The following is a 20,608-nucleotide window of genomic DNA, read 5'->3' on the forward strand; positions in this document are numbered from 1 at the left end:
AATAAATGACGCGTCTCTTTATTTTGAAGTTTTTTGAAAATATCTCCGTTTTCTTTATATGTTCGAAATTTCGGAAGGTTTCCCCAGCAGGACAGGTTAATAACAAACCCGTTTTTAATGTTTGTGTTAGATATTAGCTTAAAATAAAGAAATTAGAAGCAAAAAACATTAAATCGACAGAAATCTCGAGAATTACCAACTCTGCTAAAGTGGGAAATTTTCAAGAACACGAGGGAATTCTGCATTTCAACACGAAGCAGCGACATCTATGTCATTGAGAGAAATGTGGATTAAATCTACAAACTAAACTTTTAACGAATATTTCTAGTATGTCTTATTATATGCATTATCTGCAAACTCCAAATATATGAATATATGCTAAGTATTAACATAAAGATAGAGCAAATAGTGGAAATTATCTATGGAAAAGGACGAATTGGTATGACGATCGTAATGAAATATCGTCTTTACCGGAACAGGCTCAGTTCACGTAAAAAAACAAATAGCTCAGTTAGTTAAAGCAATGAGTCTGTATACTGAAGGTAGCGGGTTCGATCCCACGGAAGTGCCGTCGTCATTTTTATCTCTACACTACGGTTATTTTATTTATTTTTTTATGTGGGAAAGAATTAAATTGTAACGTATGTGTAAAACTCATGACGATACCAAAAAAAGAAAAAAATGCCATTGTCGCACTTGCATTAGCGTCCCTAATTTTGTTTGCAAACAGTTTCGTAATTATTTCCCCTGTGCTCACTGCTCACCATATGCTCGCTGGCGCATAACGAATGTTTCCCAGTAAATGTTAATTCTAATTTGGAGAATTTTATAAAGTTTCACAATATTTCTCACTAGATACTCTTCTATCTACGTGTTTGGATATTTTGATAACAGATGTCCCTATTAAATGTTTAATTTTCCCTAGATGTTTAATTACGGAAAAGTTTTACAATGTATTTGTATTGAATTGAAATTGTTTTGAATTTACTACATAAGGTAAGTAGACCGAAGGAGGAGAACTCAAGTAATTGATATTCTAAGTAAAAGCAACCTATTGTAGAATGATGATGCTTCTTACCTTCAACACATAATCTTTACGTTAGAGAGTCAGACAGAGAAAAATCCTGGTTTTTTCTCCTCTATGACCACCCATCTTAAACCTCTACATATCACTGTTCGTTTCACAAAATTTCGGTGCTCCAAAAACATTCAAATAATAATAATAATAATAATAATAATAATAATAATAATAATAATAATAATAATAATAATAATAATAATCCTGAATATGCCATCCTTACATAATGTAAGGATATCTTAGTTTCCTAGTTTAAATCTTAAATATCTTAGTTTAAAATGCTTTCTTTAGTACTTATTTGAGCAACCATGTAGGAGGGGGTACGACTTTTTATTTTGCCCCTCTCATTTCAGTACCCTTCCAACAGAAAGTAATTTTTGATAAGCAGGACAGACAAAATGAATAAGAAATATATTTACAGCATCCTCTCCCCTTTCATGATTGGAATATCACGTAATATTTTTTATTCTACGAAAGATGGCCCTGTGCGGTTAGGGGTAGGTAACTAAAAAAATACCTAATATATAGCGCCCCTTGATTGTAATATTACCGCTTCTTTATTTGTACGAGGGAGCCCCTACACACAAGGGTGACAAAAAGAATAGGAAGAGTGTCTATTGATTCCAGTGGTGGATCCAGCACGAACTCCTGGGGGAGGGGAGTTGAAGTGAAACATTCTTTTGATGATGTGAAGCTGTCACAAATTACCACTTAACTAAACTAAACAATAGTGGGGGGAACCGGAACCCAGTCAGTTTAAATTGATGTAAAAGTTTAATTTTTGGCTTCATATTAAAAGTTATGGTTTCAAATGAGAATTTCAGTCCAAGTGGTCAATCATCAAATCTCGTGGGGCTCTTCAGTGTAGGCTAATACGGCCCCCTTATGAGAAAAGGCAAAATTATTAACATGTTTATAACTTTCGAATTTTTCGTCTATTTTAAAGAAATATTTTGCTTCGTATTAAAGTGTTGGTTTGAAATGACAAATTCAGTCCGAGTGGACAATGATCAAATCTCCGGGGGGGGGGGCTCTTCAGTATAGGGGGCTACGGCTCCCTTATAAGAAAAGGCAAAAATATGAAAATGCTTATAACTTCCGAATTTTCCGTCTATTTTAAAGAAATTATTGGCTTCATATTAAAGCCTTGGCTTCAAATGACAATTTCAGTCCGTGTGGACAATGATCAAATCTCGAAGGGCTCTTCGGTGTAGGGGTTTCGGCTTCTTTATGGGACAAGATTCACGTAGTTGATATTGCAAAATTGTTTTGTATATATAAGTGGAAACTTGCACCATTTGGTTAATTTTACCTCGTATGTTTTGCAGATTCATATTCCAAGCAATAGTTACTTCGCAGAGCTAAAAGAAGGCACTTACTAGTTTCATTAAAATGAAATGTCTTTTATGAGAAGTTCTCATGGAGCCGACGAACGAATAGGCACCCAAATGTTGGTTAAGTCGAACGGTTGAAACCCGTTGAGCTCGCTACAATTATTATTATTATTATTATTATTATTATTATTATTATTATTATTATTATTATTATTATTATTATTAATAATAATAATAATAATAATAATAATAATAATAATAATAATAGAGCATTCACCTTTGGTGCATGGGGTCCGTGGCTCGATTCCACTTCCCGCCAAGTGAAATTTGAGGTGGACAAATACCGTGTGCATGGGTATGTGTTTTCTTGAGATTTTCCATTTTCCTCCCACTTTCTTCATTTCACCATTTCATTCATCATCATTCTCCCTTAGCGTAGGTGCATAATCGACCAACGTTAAACTAGATATTGCAATTTCAATAATAATAATAATAAAAATTAATTCAACTGAAAGGACTGTAATTTATGTGGACAGCAATTATCATAAATATGCAACCATTATAAAAACAATGCTTTGAGTAGAAAGATAATCCTTTCCAAGTGTTAACGAGTGCGCACGAGATAAGACATGTCTCGAGAAAGAGACAAGACGCGCTTTGTGACATCCAAGATAATACGAGGCAAATGTTTTGGATACGAGATAGCTTGTAAAATGTCTCGTCTTGTCTGGAATGTCTCGAAAACAAAAGTCTAAGTTTTAATATTATCTTTCAAGATCTATTCTCTCAGAAGTAGTTCTCTGCCTTAAAATTAATAACAACATTTGTGATTTTAAAAAAGATAAACAATGCCTAAAGTTAATAGTTAACTTTTCGAAAAGAAGCTTCATTAAGGGTGAACCTGAAATATGTCCACAAACTTCGGGAAGTGATTCGTGACATCAAAAGGAGACAAATGGTCCTCTTGCAGTTTTCGAATTCAGCTTCGTTGTCGAGATACAGGGTTGCCAACTGGTCGTGTTTGAGAAACTCACTGAGAATAAATTCAAGTCCAAGAATAAACTACTAATCATATATTTTTCAGGTCAATTGACTTATACCATGTTGTAAGGTCAAATATTTATTTATGAAGTATGTACAAAATTCGCCAGGGTCTTTTCTGAGAAAATCGTCGAGAAAAAGTCACCTCCAAGAATAAACTACCCCTTGTAAATTTTTCTAAGAGAAATATCTGATACTGCAATATAGAGTTGTTAATTAAATATTGATTAATGAAAAATAAACAAAATTGTTAAAACCATTTTTGAGAAAATAGCGTTTTTCGATTTTCGGCTGTTTGTAAACCACACTTATTTTAGGTGGTAGGAAAAAATGGAAAAGCTCCTGTAAGAATACTAAGTAAACTCTACGTTTAAAATTTGGTTTAGATAAGTTGAACGGTATGGCCTCTAGGCGAGTACATATAAAAGTGTGCCGAACGGACGGACCGGAAGGACGGGTGTCAAAAAGTCACATTTTCGGTATGTAGACGCCATGAAACATGTAAGTCCGTTGAAATCTGAATTTGATATTATTTTCATAATCACTATATTTTCTTCTCTCTTTTGTCGCTCGAAAAAGAAAAGCCTAAGTTTACCACAAAAAGCTAGGGAGTTTCTCAAAAAATATTCAATTACAGGGCCACCGCACTAAACTTTTTCAATTCAATTTCTTAACTGTGTTAGGCCGCAGTTGTTACTGAAGTGTGTATTTGGATAATACGAATAAAATTATCGTATTATTCAAATACATCGAATGTCAGATTATCGAATAAAAAACTTCGATTGAAGAAAATCCACACTACAAAACTAACTCACACTTTGAGCACATTTTCATTAGACATATAATAGACCAATTAATGCAATCATTGTTTATGAAATATGAAAAAAATCAAATGAGTCACTTTGGGAAAGTCGTTCAAAAAGAACACGTGAAGAGTAACCTACCTCTTGTGAATTGTTTCGAACAATGGATTAAGATATACTTTTGGTTATTAATGAAATATTTATTTGCGAAATTTGAACAAAATCGCCTGTCGTTCGAGAAAATTGTCGGGGAAATAACCTTGACCCCAAAAATAAACTATCCGTTGTAATTGTTTTTCATAGAAATGACTTATACTAAAATATAGGGTTATTAATGAAATACTTATTTATGAATCATCAATAAAATTGTCCGAGTAATTTTTGAGAAAATCGTGAGGGAAAAATAACTCCCCGAATAAACTATCTCTTGAGGATTCTTTCAGGGTAAGCGAGTTATTCCATATTACTAGGTTTTTAATGAAATATTTATTTCTGAGTACGAACAAAATTGCTTGACTCATTTTTGAGAAAACCGTGGAGGAAAAACACCCCCAAGAGTAAACTACCCCTCGCATATTTTTTCAGGACAAACGAGTTTTGCCATATTGTTCGGTTATTAACGAAATATTTATTTTTGAAATATGAATAAACTCTTTTGAGTCGTTTTTGAGAAAATCGCCCAGACAACACTCCACCAAGAATAAACTACCCCTCGCATTTTTTTTTAGGACAAACGAGTTATGCCATATTGATAAGTTATTAATGGAATCTTTATTTATGAAATATGAACGAAAACATTTGAGTCCATTTTGAGAAAATCACTGAGAAAAAACTCACCCCCTTAGTATAAACTACCCCTTGTAGATTTTTCTCAGATAAATGCCTTATACCACAAAATAGGGTTGCTAATTAAATATTGACTTATAAAAAAAGAAAGAAAACAAGATCGTTAGAGCCACTTATGAGAAAATATCTTTTTTCTATTTTCATCGTACAGGAAACTACCCTTGTTTTGGGAGTAGGAGGGAAATAAAAAAAACTATAGGAAATACTATGAAAATCTTAAACTAAAATTTGGTGCAGATAAGTTGAACGGTATGGCCTCTAGGCGAGTGCACAGAAAAGTGTAGCGAACGGACGGACGAACAGATAGACATGTATCGAAAAATAACTTTTTCGGTGTTAGGGGCTATAATACGTATAAATTCGTTGAAATCTCAAATTTGATTTTTTTTTCGAACACCATACTTTCTTCTCTCATTTGTCACTTCAAAGTAAAAGGAACTCAGAACTACAGATAAAAGACACCTACTTTTACACATAGACATTATTTATTGATTTAAAACTGTTTTAGTTTGTGTCATTTCACTTCCAATTGAAAGGTTTTACAATGATTAACGGCATACCAATGACGAGACGGAAGTTTTCAGGAAGTAAATGCATTCAGAAGTCTAGATTGCATTACAGCTATCAGCCTGTTTTTATTTCTGCAATTGTTAACAGCTGTAATTTCGTCCAAACGCTGCATGAAATAATTTTTGGTTGACGTCATTGTGTTACTATTTTAGTATTGTTCTCTTCAGACTTGGTTGAAGTTTTGTCTTAACGGTTATACATTTTTTTCTTATTTCATCGTTACACATAAGAATAAAATGTTTTGGTGACTGGATAGATTCGAACCTACGAACATTGAGTTTTTATTCTTCAAACAATTTACCAATGGACCAAGCTTTGTCCTCACGTTAACGTACGGTTACAGGGTTTATTACGATTTAAATAAAATGGCTGGCTGTTAGAGTTTCCTGCCCAAATATTTCGATAAAAAATTTTCATTGCTTCGTACATTGTTTAGATACACATTTTAGGAGAGTGAATTTTGGTGTATATAATAATTTCATGCCAGATAAAAGCTGGATAAGTTTTAATAACATGTTTCATATGTAGTTCTCAATAATAGACTTGTTGTTCGGGATGACGTTCCAAGGTTTAGCATTGACTAGCAGTTTTTGCTATTAATATCCCTTCTAGCAATATTGGCAGTAGACAAAAGTTAGCCCGTGTTAAAGCTTTTTGCTCCTAATTTAATTATTTTACTTTATTATTTAACGAATATATTGAAAATTGTCAGAGACACGTATGCAGTAATTTATTTCGGGAGGGGTCCGACTTCAATATTAGGATAAATTATAATAAAATTTTAAAAGATAATCCCCAAAATTAGGCTAAATTTACAGAAAAGTTGGGGTTTCAGAGGGGGTCCGGACCCCCTAGACCCACCCATAAATGCGTTCTTGTTTGTCAGTAACATTTCCTCATTTTGAAACCCTCAAAAACTTCGGATAGACTATATAAAGGAAAACGAGTTATTTTCGATGAAATATCACTTCAAGGAGACGCGTTAGTTTTATTGCACAGTGTGGTATCCCACGTTCACAATGGCAAGAGTTTCTTTCCTCTGATTCTCTGTCATTGTGCTCTATCGAAAGGTTAGGTTTGTAACATATTATTCCTACGAACAAGCATGACTGGCAGATAGGAATACTGAACACAACTCCAGAGAAATGCATGCTGGAACTTACGTATATAGCTACGCTTTGGTGATTTGCCCTCAAGGTCAATCGAGTGGTAATTCAGTTCCGTCTCTGTTCTTAAGCCATGTTCGTATTACTTCGAACAGTTTTGATAATGAAAAGCATGCCTCTTAATATAACAGACTTCTCTCACGTAAGAAATCGAAACTCAGTTGGTCAGAGCAACTAGTCTGTACGAATTAGGTTGTTAGTTAGTTAGGAGCCCAGTACGAGTGAGGGTTTTTATTACTATTGTTTTTATCTTTTTTATGTGAGGAAAAATCAAATTGTGACATCGCGATATCAAATGTATTTGGTTAGGTAGCTTTGTCTTAGCTAAACTTTAAACATCAGTAACCGTCGAAATTATTTCACTAACCGATCACTTACTGAACATTTCAAACACGTCAAACCAGTGGCATAACATGAAGGTTAACCTCTCCTCCGCAGTCCTTAGTTATGCGTCCGTACTTTCAAGGGCGGACTAAGGGCCGGGCGACTGCCCGGGGTGCCAGAGAAAGAGGGGCACCAAAACGAGCCTCAAAAAGTAAATTTTACAATGTGCTTTCTACTGACGTTTTTGGTTTATATTCTTGTAAAGTAGTGGCAATTATATGATCTTTTTACATTTCACTATGGAAGAAGGGAGTTTCATAGTACTAAGGGGGCTGTATCGAAAAATTGAGAGATGGCATGTAGAATAAAGAGTGCCGGGAATTAAGTATTGTTTGTTTGTTTGCTTGAGTTTAGCGTTCCACGGTTATGCCTTAATGGGCAAGGGAGATGTGGATACTAATTATAGTGGAATCCGAACCACTTTTATCGTTCAACAGTAATCCACCGGGAATTGGACCCGGTACCACAGAGGGCAGGCGTGCTAGCCACTAGACCAGAGGGGGTGGAGTTGGTATTGTTTATAGCGGGCCATATTCTTTGTGAAGTTTTCCTAGGTAATGGATTTCTTTTTGAAAATGGGTTTAAAACAGGGGCGTCATTTAGGGAGGGCAGGGAGGGGCATTTGCCCCCCCTGAGTTTGAGATGTATATAGATTTTATCATTAGAATAGTAGTAAATCAGTGAAAAACGCGAAATTTTACTTATATCAAGAGGTCTTGCCCCCCCCAAAGCAAAATCTGAAATGACGCTCCTGGTTTAAACTATTAAAAACACTATGATAAAATGTAAAATATAGGCTACTACTAGGGGAAGGGCGCCAAAAAGTCACTTTGCCCGTGTGAAAATTTGGCCTGCTCCGCCCCGGCGTACTTTCTGTATATTTTTTGGCCTTGCAGCTTGTGCGGTCCCCACGCCACATTGTTGCGGGGGCGCTATTTACGCCTACCTTTCGAACGTAATTCAATAACTGTTTAAGAAATTCTACCATCAGCGTGCAAACGGGAATATATTTTTCTAATAATCCCATAGAACTTTCACTCAGAACGCCAGATGCAATTTTTCAGAGTGGGCTCTGGCTCATATTCAGGAATAATAATAATAATAATAATAATAATAATAATAATAATAATAATAATAATAATAATAATAATAATAATAATAATAATAATAATAATAATAATAATAATAAATATGAATGTCTTTGGAGAGCCGAAATTATGTGACACGAATCATTATAGATAGAGCTTTAAGATGAGTGGTCATAGGGGAGGAAAAACAGGATTTTTCTCTCTCTGACTCTCTAACGTTAAGATTATGTGCTGAAGGTAAGAAGCATCATCATTCTACAATAGGTTGCTTTTACATAGAATATCAATTACTTGAGTTCTCCTCCTTCGGGCAAATTTCCTTATGTAGTAAATTCAAAACAATTTCAATTTAAGACAAATATTTATAGAGAAAATTAAACATTTAATAGGGAAATCTGTTATCAAAATATCCAAACTTTTTTTTTTTGGTATCGCCATGAGTTTTACACATATGTTACATTTTGATTCTTTCCCAAATAAAAAATAAATAAAATAACCTTAGTGATAAAAATGACAACAGTACTTCCACGGGATTCGAACTGTCTACCTTCGGTATACAAACTCGTTGCTTTATCTAAGTGAGCTATTTGGTTTGTTACGTAAGCTGAACCTGTTCTACAGTAAAGACGATTTTTCATTAAGATTGGGCTAACAGTTCGTCTTTTTCCATAGGTAATTTCCACTATTTGAACTATCTATACGTTAATACTTAGCATAGATTCATATATTTGGAGTTCGCTGATAATGCATATAATAAGACATACTAGAAATATTTCGTTAAAATTTTCGTTTGTAGATCTAATTCACGCTTCTCTCAATGACATAGATGTCGCTGCTTCGTGTTGAACTGCAGAATTCCCTCGCGTTCTTGAAAATTTCCCACTTTAGCAGAGTTGGTAATTCTCGAGATTTCTGTCGATTTAATGTTTTTTGCTTCTAATTTCTTTATTTTAAGCTAATATCTAACACAAATATTAAAAACGGGTTTGTTATTAACCTGTCCTGCTGGGGAAACCTTCCGAAATTTCGAACATATAAAGAAAACGGAGATATTTTCAAAAAACTTCAAAATAAAGAGACGCGTCATTTATTTTGCTCATAGTAGTACCGCCGAAGCGAGTACGTCCGCGCCTCCTATGCACTCGGTATATATAGTAACAACTGGTTACAACTTTTCCGTAGCGGGAGTTAATTATTTTTCCATGACCCATAGTTAGGAATTACTGTGAGTACTTGATATCTGTTATATTAAAAAATGCAGCTTAATTTTCTGGTTGATCTAACATCAACAATATTGCCTTATATTATTTATATAAATTTTCGTAATTAAAATAATGTTATAGCAGTTCTAAAGTCAGTGACGCCAGAAGGGTGAAGAAAGTGGGTTTACCCTATAGAATAAAGTGTCATTTCCGAAGAAATTAACATCTCTGATATTATAAATACATTCATGTTTCTTTGTCGACATATTAGTCAAAGTATTTTGGATTATTAATGACTCTATTTTACATATGCCAATCTGGAATGCTCCAAAATTTTTGATGTAATTCATTTTACCGCGAAAAGGTGCCATTAACTTTCAAACTTGTTTGAAGCAACAGCGTTTTCAGACTCATCACTAGTTGCCAGAACACTTATTGTTATTTTGGTACTTTAACAAACAAGAGAATGCTTCTTCTTTATCAGTACGAAAACCAAAGAAATGAATTTAAAAAATAATGTTTATTAGAATATTATAGAAAGCATGTGACTATTTATCAACATTTTATTATTCATTTATTTAATCAATATTCTAAAATAAACTTTTAACATACTAAGAATTACAAAATAACAAATATCAAATATAAATCCGAAAAAGTAATTCGCACTCAACGTTTCTGCTTTAATTACTTCAGAATTACAACTCTCAATTTTAGTCAATTAAATCATTAGCATACACCGAACTCCCGCATTTACCTCACACAATACACTTTCAATTATCTCATGCTTTACTGTAGTTATTTTTTAAATATGTAGTTTTGTGTTTATGAACCTTAGAAATAATATATGGTTAAATATGTTTATTTTCGAATATAAGTTATATTTACTCCCTTGCCACTTCAGTGATATTAAAATAGTAACAGGCTCCATGGAAAGCCAAACACTCTACCTTTCGTATAAATTTGCTGAGTTTTAAGAAACTTAATTTTAAACTTACTTCTTTAAGTTGAAGTGAATTGACTCTCTACACGGGGGTAGGTAGAGGGAGGACGTATTGGGATATGACCCCCATTATAATATTCTGTCATGTCTAAGGTTCCTACCTGGCCAGTATATCATCAGTAGGGGTGGGAGTATTGCTGCTAGTTTGATTGAGACCGACCTACGAAGAGAACTTTTGAGGTAGTTAAAAATCAGAATATACTTAATTTTATAATCGTGAAAGAATATCTCAACAATGTCTTACAATAATTATTGAAATATAATACTAGTAGCAATTTCACTAAGTGGTGTAAACGCACGCTTTATAAGTAAGTATGATTTGGCGTTTGGCCGCTGCGTGGACATCTGGCGCATGTACGCTGTGTGCTTACATTTGTTAGCAAGCTATAAACGCCATTACGAAAACATCGGAGCTTGTTTATGTTAATGTGTGAATAGTAAAATGCCTCATTCGATTGTGAACACAGAAGACCGTGATTTACTTCGTAAGTGCTAAAGGCGTAAGAGCAAATAAAATTTATCTCCAGACTAGAGAATTGTATGAAGAATACATTGTGAGTGAGGAATGGTAGAGAAATGAGTTAGAGGTTTCAAAGATGGCAGCAAAATTGTTCATGATGAGGAATGAAGTGGACGATTATCTTTAATCACTAGACATCGCATTTTTATACATTTAAATTCATGAAATATGGACGCAACGATGCTGTTATATGTTTTATAATATGCATTTAATGTCCACTAACAATACAGTAGTGGGCAGCATTTTCAAATATGCAGCTAAGTTCTGACAGAAATTCTGTAGGTGAAATGTGATTCCTTTCATTAAACGAAGACCTCATAGATATTAGTTCCGACATCTTATGTCCCGTGAGTGAAACAGTGGCCTGAAAACTCAGGCCCGAAGACTGTCCGGATGGATCTGTATTCTGTGCCAGGCTCGACCGAATGCGGCCCGGCCCGAATCTCGAGCCGTACGGACAACGGGCCGGGTTCTAACCGGGCCGAACCTTAAACTGGCCGGGCACAAACAAGCCGAGCACAAACGGGTCGGGCGTAACCAACCTGAAAACAACCAAGTCTGATAAGTCAAGTCAATCCCTCAATATCGAATGGAAAATGAAAAATGTATCGTGATTATATTGCAATATCCATTCGTCTTTCTCGAATGGGAAAATCGTGTCAAAGGTTACCCAAGGTTTGTTTTCCATAGCCCTATTCTCTCTGTTTATTTGTTATCCGTGCTTGCTCTCCAGCCGTGTTTATTATACAATAATACAGCTCATGGACGTAAGAGTCTTATACTACACTGATTATTGCATTACGAGTAATAGAGAAGATATGTAAAACAGCTACGCTTTATGTGATACTAATACTACAACAACTACTGCTAATACTACTATTACTATTATGATTAAGAATGCTGGTGCTAATTCTACTATTGCCGCCACTCCTACTACTATTACTACTACCACTACAGCTACTACTCATTACAATACTAATACGACAGCGAATACCATTACTACTATTACTAGTAATACGAAAACAAAACAATGAAAATGAAATCTTGGAGTTTTACGTCCCACAGTTATGCCAGCTAGGCTAAAGAAGACGGTGATAATGGGAAATAACTAAAATGCTGGAATGAATAAAGTGGGAGAAAACTAGAGAACGCAAACGGTGTTTGTCCACCACAAAGTTCACTTGCCGAGAGCTGGGATTGAAACAGGAACTCCATGCACCAGAGGTGAACGCTCAACCACTGAGCCACCGTTCCAGGAACACATAATCGACCCAGGCGTCCTGGTGATTTGTTTGATCATGATATTTTGTTATATTTGTAGTATCATACTATAAAAAATACAGAAACATGTAACACCATTTGGTATTTGCCTTGCTAATTGAACATTACTACAAATTGCACTGATCTTACGAATACACCAGTTCACGGTTTTGGCCTCCGTGGTCTTGTGGTAGCGTACCAAATTCTACTTAGTACATCAAGTACTTGACTTTATCAGACGTTCTTTGGATAACTAAGGCTCAGGCCGTATGGATGATGATGGGATGAATTTGTGAAACGAAAACAGTGGGAGGAAACGGGACCACCCCGGAAACTCCCACGCACACGGTGTTTGTCCACCACAAAGATCACATAGCACGAGCAGGTATTGATCCGACTACCTCTAGCACCAAATGTGAATGCTTTACCTACTGTGGCACCGTTGTCCCTCTTAGATCAAGCATCTTTTCAGATTCTTCCCAGACGGGCCATAATAAGTAGCATTTCTCCGCATTTTTTTGTACTTAGAAGGTAAATTCGGTACCACCAGACATGTCAACTCTCACGCGAAGTCTTAGAGTGTTAGTAGTATTAGCAGTGGTCGTAGTAGTAATAGTAGAAGTAGTAGTAGTAGAAGTAGTATTACAGTACTTTGCAGTCTCGAATAACGAGTCAGTTTCCCAAACACATTACAATTAACATACGCTGACAACATTAGTTTCCGATCCGTCTTTCAGAGTGTCCGTGCCGAGCCGGCCCGGTTAAGTTTTATATTACTTGAAACGGGCATGGCTGGGTCGGTCACATTCCGGGCTGAACCCGGCCCGTGCAGGGCTGTGGAGTGAAATGAATCCTCAGTTTGTCAAACATTGTTCAGAAGTTGAGTTTACTATAATTCTCATTTGTAAGGGAAGAGCTAGGAAATTATAAATAATATATGAAAGTTGAGTTAGTATGTAGGTTTGTACTAATTCGGTTATTATCTGTATTTTTGGGCTTGGAAATGAGAAAAATGTGGAACGCTTCACGATTTGCGTGTCATCCTTGCGCAGGGGCCATGCTAATCTTCTCTGTATCGTTCCAATTTTAGTATATGTACCGCCGAAGCGAGTACGTCCGCGCCTCCTATGCACTCGGTATATATAGTAACAACTGGTTACAACTTTTCCGTAGCGGGAGTTAATTATTTTTCCATGACCCATAGTTAGGAATTACTGTGAGTACTTGATATCTGTTATATTAAAAAATGCAGCTTAATTTCTGGTTGATCTTACATCAACAATATTGCCTTATATTATTTATATAAATTTTCGTAATTAAAATAATGTTATAGCAGTTCTAAAGTCAGTGACGCCAGAAGGGTGAAGAAAGTGGGTTTACCCTATAGAATAAAGTGTCATTTCCGAAGAAATTAACATCTCTGATATTATAAATACATTCATGTTTCTTTGTCGACATATTAGTCAAAGTATTTTGGATTATTAATGACTCTATTTTACATATGCCAATCTGGAATGCTCCAAAATTTTTGATGTAATTCATTTTACCGCGAAAAGGTGCCATTAACTTTCAAACTTGTTTGAAGCAACAGCGTTTTCAGACTCATCACTAGTTGCCAGAACACTTGTTGTTATTTTGGTACTTTAACAAACAAGAGAATGCTTCTTCTTTATCAGTACGAAACCAAAGAAATGAATTTAAAAAATAATGTTTGATTAGAATATTATAGAAAGCATGTGACTATTTATCAACATTTTATTATTCATTTATTTAATCAATATTCTAAAAATAAACTTTTAACATACTAAGAATTACAAAATAACAAATATCAAATATAAATCCGAAAAAGTAATTCGCACTCAACGTTTCTGCTTTAATTACTTCAGAATTACAACTCTCAATTTTAGTCAATTAAATCATTAGCATACACCGAACTCCCGCATTTACCTCACACAATACACTTTCAATTATCTCATGCTGTACTGTAGTTATTTTTTAAATATGTAGTTTTGTGTTTATGAACCTTAGAAATAATATATGGTTAAATATGTTTATTTTCGAATATAAGTTATATTTACTCCCTTGCCACTTCAGTGATATTAAAATAGTAACAGGCTCCATGGAAAGCCAAACACTCTACCTTTCGTATAAATTTGCTGAGTTTTAAGAAACTTAATTTTAAACTTACTTCTTTAAGTTGAAGTGAATTGACTCTCTACACGGGGGTAGGTAGAGGGAGGACGTATTGGGATATGACCCCCATTATAATATTCTGTCATGTCTAAGGTTCCTACCTGGCCAGTATATCATCAGTAGGGGTGGGAGTATTGCTGCTAGTTTGATTGAGACCGACCTACGAAGAGAACTTTTGAGGTAGTTAAAAATCAGTTACACTTAATACTTAATTTTATAATCGTGAAAGAATATCTCAACAATGTCTTACAATAATTATTGAAATATAATACTAGTAGCAATTTCACTAAGTGGTGTAAACGCACGCTTTATAAGTAAGTATGATTTGGCGTTTGGCCGCTGCGTGGACATCTGGCGCATGTACGCTGTGTGCTTACATTTGTTAGCAAGCTATAAACGCCATTACGAAAACATCGGAGCTTGTTTATGTTAATGTGTGAATAGTAAAATGCCTCATTCGATTGTGAACACAGAAGACCGTGATTTACTTCGTAAGTGCTAAAGGCGTAAGAGCAAATAAAATTTATCTCCAGACTAGAGAATTGTATGAAGAATACATTGTGAGTGAGGAATGGTAGAGAAATGAGTTAGAGGTTTCAAAGATGGCAGCAAAATTGTTCATGATGAGGAATGAAGTGGACGAATATCTTTCATCACTAGACATCGCATTTTTATACATTTAAATTCATGAAATATGGACGCAACGATGCTGTTATATGTTTTATAATATGCATTTAATGTCCACTAACAATACAGTAGTGGGCAGCATTTTCAAATATGCAGCTAAGTTCTGACAGAAATTCTGTAGGTGAAATGTGATTCCTTTCATTAAACGAAGACCTCATAGATATTAGTTCCGACATCTTATGTCCCGTGAGTGAAACAGTGGCCTGAAAACTCAGGCCCGAAGACTGTCCGGATGGATCTGTATTCTGTGCCAGGCTCGACCGAATGCGGCCCGGCCCGAATCTCGAGCCGTACGGACAACGGGCCGGGTTCTAACCGGGCCGAACCTTAAACTGGCCGGGCACAAACAAGCCGAGCACAAACGGGTCGGGCGTAACCAACCTGAAAACAACCAAGTCTGATAAGTCAAGTCAATCCCTCAATATCGAATGGAAAATGAAAAATGTATCGTGATTATATTGCAATATCCATTCGTCTTTCACGAATGGGAAAATCGTGTCAAAGGTTACCCAAGGTTTGTTTTCCATAGCCCTATTCTCTCTGTTTATTTGTTATCCGTGCTTGCTCTCCAGCCGTGTTTATTATACAATAATACAGCTCATGGACGTAAGAGTCTTATACTACACTGATTATTGCATTACGAGTAATAGAGAAGATATGTAAAACAGCTACGCTTTATGTGATACTAATACTACAACTACTACTGCTAATACTACTATTACTATTATGATTAAGAATGCTGGTGCTAATTCTACTATTGCCGCCACTCCTACTACTATTACTACTACCACTACAGCTACTACTCATTACAATACTAATACGACAGCGAATACCATTACTACTATTACTAGTAATACGAAAACAAAACAATGAAAATGAAATCTTGGAGTTTTACGTCCCACAGTTATGCCAGCTAGGCTAAAGAAGACGGTGATAATGGGAAATAACTAAAATGCTGGAATGAATAAAGTGGGAGAAAACTAGAGAACGCAAACGGTGTTTGTCCACCACAAAGTTCACTTGCCGAGAGCTGGGATTGAAACAGGAACTCCATGCACCAGAGGTGAACGCTCAACCACTGAGCCACCGTTCCAGGAACACATAATCGACCCAGGCGTCCTGGTGATTTGTTTGATCATGATATTTTGTTATATTTGTAGTATCATACTATAAAAAATACAAAAACATGTAACACCATTTGGTATTTGCCTTGCTAATTGAACATTACTACAAATTGCACTGATCTTACGAGTACGCCAGTTCACGGTTTTGGCCTCCGTGGTCTTGTGGTAGCGTACCAAATTCTACTTAGTACATCAAGTACTTGACTTTATCAGACGTTCTTTGGATAACTAAGGCTCAGGCCGTATGGATGATGATGGGATGAATTTGTGAAACGAAAATAGTGGGAGGAAACGGGACCACCCCGGAAACTCCCACGCACACGGTGTTTGTCCACCACAAAGATCACATAGCACGAGCAGGTATTGATCCGACTACCTCTAGCACCAAATGTGAATGCTTTACCTACTGTGGCACCGTTGTCCCTCTTAGATCAAGCATCTTTTCAGATTCTTCCCAGACGGGCCATAATAAGTAGCATTTCTCCGCATTTTTTTGTACTTAGAAGGTAAATTCGGTACCACCAGACATGTCAACTCTCACGCGAAGTCTTAGAGTGTTAGTAGTATTAGCAGTGGTCGTAGTAGTAATAGTAGAAGTAGTAGTAGTAGAAGTAGTATTACAGTACTTTGCAGTCTCGAATAACGAGTCAGTTTCCCAAACACATTACAATTAACATACGCTGACAACATTAGTTTCCGATCCGTCTTTCAGAGTGTCCGTGCCGAGCCGGCCCGGTTAAGTTTTATATTACTTGAAACGGGCATGGCTGGGTCGGTCACATTCCGGGCTGAACCCGGCCCGTGCAGGGCTGTGGAGTGAAATGAATCCTCAGTTTGTCAAACATTGTTCAGAAGTTGAGTTTACTATAATTCTCATTTGTAAGGGAAGAGCTAGGAAATTATAAATAATATATGAAAGTTGAGTTAGTATGTAGGTTTGTACTAATTCGGTTATTATCTGTATTTTTGGGCTTGGAAATGAGAAAAAATGTGGAACGCTTCACGATTTTGCGTGTCATCCTTGCGCAGGGGCCATGCTAATCTTCTCTGTATCGTTCCAATTTTAGTATATGTACCGCCGAAGCGAGTACGTCCGCGCCTCCTATGCACTCGGTATATATAGAAACAACTGGTTACAACTTTTCCGTAGCGGGAGTTAATTATTTTTCCATGACCCATAGTTAGGAATTACTGTGAGTACTTGATATCTGTTATATTAAAAAATGCAGCTTAATTTTCTGGTTGATCTAACATCAACAATATTGCCTTATATTATTTATATAAATTTTCGTAATTAAAATAATGTTATAGCAGTTCTAAAGTCAGTGACGCCAGAAGGGTGAAGAAAGTGGGTTTACCCTATAGAATAAAGTGTCATTTCCGAAGAAATTAACATCTCTGATATTATAAATACATTCATGTTTCTTTGTCGACATATTAGTCAAAGTATTTTGGATTATTAATGACTCTATTTTACATATGCCAATCTGGAATGCTCCAAAATTTTTGATGTAATTCATTTTACCGCGAAAAGGTGCCATTAACTTTCAAACTTGTTTGAAGCAACAGCGTTTTCAGACTCATCACTAGTTGCCAGAACACTTATTGTTATTTTGGTACTTTAACAAACAAGAGAATGCTTCTTCTTTATCAGTACGAAAACCAAAGAAATGAATTTAAAAAATAATGTTTGATTAGAATATTATAGAAAGCATGTGACTATTTATCAACATTTTATTATTCATTTATTTAATCAATATTCTAAAATAAACTTTTAACATACTAAGAATTACAAAATAACAAATATCAAATATAAATCCGAAAAAGTAATTCGCACTCAACGTTTCTGCTTTAATTACTTCAGAATTACAACTCTCAATTTTAGTCAATTAAATCATTAGCATACACCGAACTCCCGCATTTACCTCACACAATACACTTTCAATTATCTCATGCTTTACTGTAGTTATTTTTTAAATATGTAGTTTTGTGTTTATGAACCTTAGAAATAATATATGGTTAAATATGTTTATTTTCGAATATAAGTTATATTTACTCCCTTGCCACTTCAGTGATATTAAAATAGTAACAGGCTCCATGGAAAGCCAAACACTCTACCTTTCGTATAAATTTGCTGAGTTTTAAGAAACTTAATTTTAAACTTACTTCTTTAAGTTGAAGTGAATTGACTCTCTACACGGGGGTAGGTAGAGGGAGGACGTATTGGGATATGACCCCCATTATAATATTCTGTCATGTCTAAGGTTCCTACCTGGCCAGTATATCATCAGTAGGGGTGGGAGTATTGCTGCTAGTTTGATTGAGACCGACCTACGAAGAGAACTTTTGAGGTAGTTAAAAATCAGAATATACTTAATTTTATAATCGTGAAAGAATATCTCAACAATGTCTTACAATAATTATTGAAATATAATACTAGTAGCAATTTCACTAAGTGGTGTAAACGCACGCTTTATAAGTAAGTATGATTTGGCGTTTGGCCGCTGCGTGGACATCTGGCGCATGTACGCTGTGTGCTTACATTTGTTAGCAAGCTATAAACGCCATTACGAAAACATCGGAGCTTGTTTATGTTAATGTGTGAATAGTAAAATGCCTCATTCGATTGTGAACACAGAAGACCGTGATTTACTTCGTAAGTGCTAAAGGCGTAAGAGCAAATAAAATTTATCTCCAGACTAGAGAATTGTATGAAGAATACATTGTGAGTGAGGAATGGTAGAGAAATGAGTTAGAGGTTTCAAAGATGGCAGCAAAATTGTTCATGATGAGGAATGAAGTGGACGATTATCTTTCATCACTAGACATCGCATTTTTATACATTTAAATTCATGAAATATGGACGCAACGATGCTGTTATATGTTTTATAATATGCATTTAATGTCCACTAACAATACAGTAGTGGGCAGCATTTTCAAATATGCAGCTAAGTTCTGACAGAAATTCTGTAGGTGAAATGTGATTCCTTTCATTAAACGAAGACCTCATAGATATTAGTTCCGACATCTTATGTCCCGTGAGTGAAACAGTGGCCTGAAAACTCAGGCCCGAAGACTGTCCGGATGGATCTGTATTCTGTGCCAGGCTCGACCGAATGCGGCCCGGCCCGAATCTCGAGCCGTACGGACAACGGGCCGGGTTCTAACCGGGCCGAACCTTAAACTGGCCGGGCACAAACAAGCCGAGCACAAACGGGTCGGGCGTAACCAACCTGAAAACAACCAAGTCTGATAAGTCAAGTCAATCCCTCAATATCGAATGGAAAATGAAAAATGTATCGTGATTATATTGCAATATCCATTCGTCTTTCTCGAATGGGAAAATCGTGTCAAAGGTTACCCAAGGTTTGTTTTCCATAGCCCTATTCTCTCTGTTTATTTGTTATCCGTGCTTGCTCTCCAGCCGTGTTTATTATACAATAATACAGCTCATGGACGTAAGAGTCTTATACTACACTGATTATTGCATTACGAGTAATAGAGAAGATATGTAAAACAGCTACGCTTTATGTGATACTAATACTACAACTACTACTGCTAATACTACTATTACTATTATGATTAAGAATGCTGGTGCTAATTCTACTATTGCCGCCACTCCTACTACTATTACTACTACCACTACAGCTACTACTCATTACAATACTAATACGACAGCGAATACCATTACTACTATTACTAGTAATACGAAAACAAAACAATGAAAATGAAATCTTGGAGTTTTACGTCCCACAGTTATGCCAGCTAGGCTAAAGAAGACGGTGATAATGGGAAATAACTAAAATGCTGGAATGAATAAAGTGGGAGAAAACTAGAGAACGCAAACGGTGTTTGTCCACCACAAAGTTCACTTGCCGAGAGCTGGGATTGAAACAGGAACTCCATGCACCAGAGGTGAACGCTCAACCACTGAGCCACCGTTCCAGGAACACATAATCGACCCAGGCGTCCTGGTGATTTGTTTGATCATGATATTTTGTTATATTTGTAGTATCATACTATAAAAAATACAGAAACATGTAACACCATTTGGTATTTGCCTTGCTAATTGAACATTACTACAAATTGCACTGATCTTACGAGTACGCCAGTTCACGGTTTTGGCCTCCGTGGTCTTGTGGTAGCGTACCAAATTCTACTTAGTACATCAAGTACTTGACTTTATCAGACGTTCTTTGGATAACTAAGGCTCAGGCCGTATGGATGATGATGGGATGAATTTGTGAAACGAAAACAGTGGGAGGAAACGGGACCACCCCGGAAACTCCCACGCACACGGTGTTTGTCCACC

General features: G+C 35.9%; 2 non-coding genes across 2 annotated transcripts; both read right to left on the minus strand.

Annotated features, from left to right (window-relative positions):
* Positions 1-13,300: 13,300 nt before the first annotated feature.
* Positions 13,301-13,406, minus strand: LOC145665563 (U6 spliceosomal RNA). The gene has a single exon (XR_014127582.1). It is a non-coding gene; the product is annotated as a U6 spliceosomal RNA (small nuclear RNA).
* Positions 13,407-17,280: 3,874 nt separating this feature from the next.
* Positions 17,281-17,387, minus strand: LOC145665551 (U6 spliceosomal RNA). Its single transcript, XR_014127571.1, has one exon. It is a non-coding gene; the product is annotated as a U6 spliceosomal RNA (small nuclear RNA).
* Positions 17,388-20,608: the final 3,221 nt, after the last annotated feature.

Source organism: Thermobia domestica, chromosome 11 (assembly GCF_964235325.1).
Source record: "Thermobia domestica chromosome 11, izTheDome1.hap1.1, whole genome shotgun sequence".
Taxonomy (NCBI): Eukaryota; Metazoa; Arthropoda; class Insecta; order Zygentoma; family Lepismatidae; genus Thermobia; species Thermobia domestica.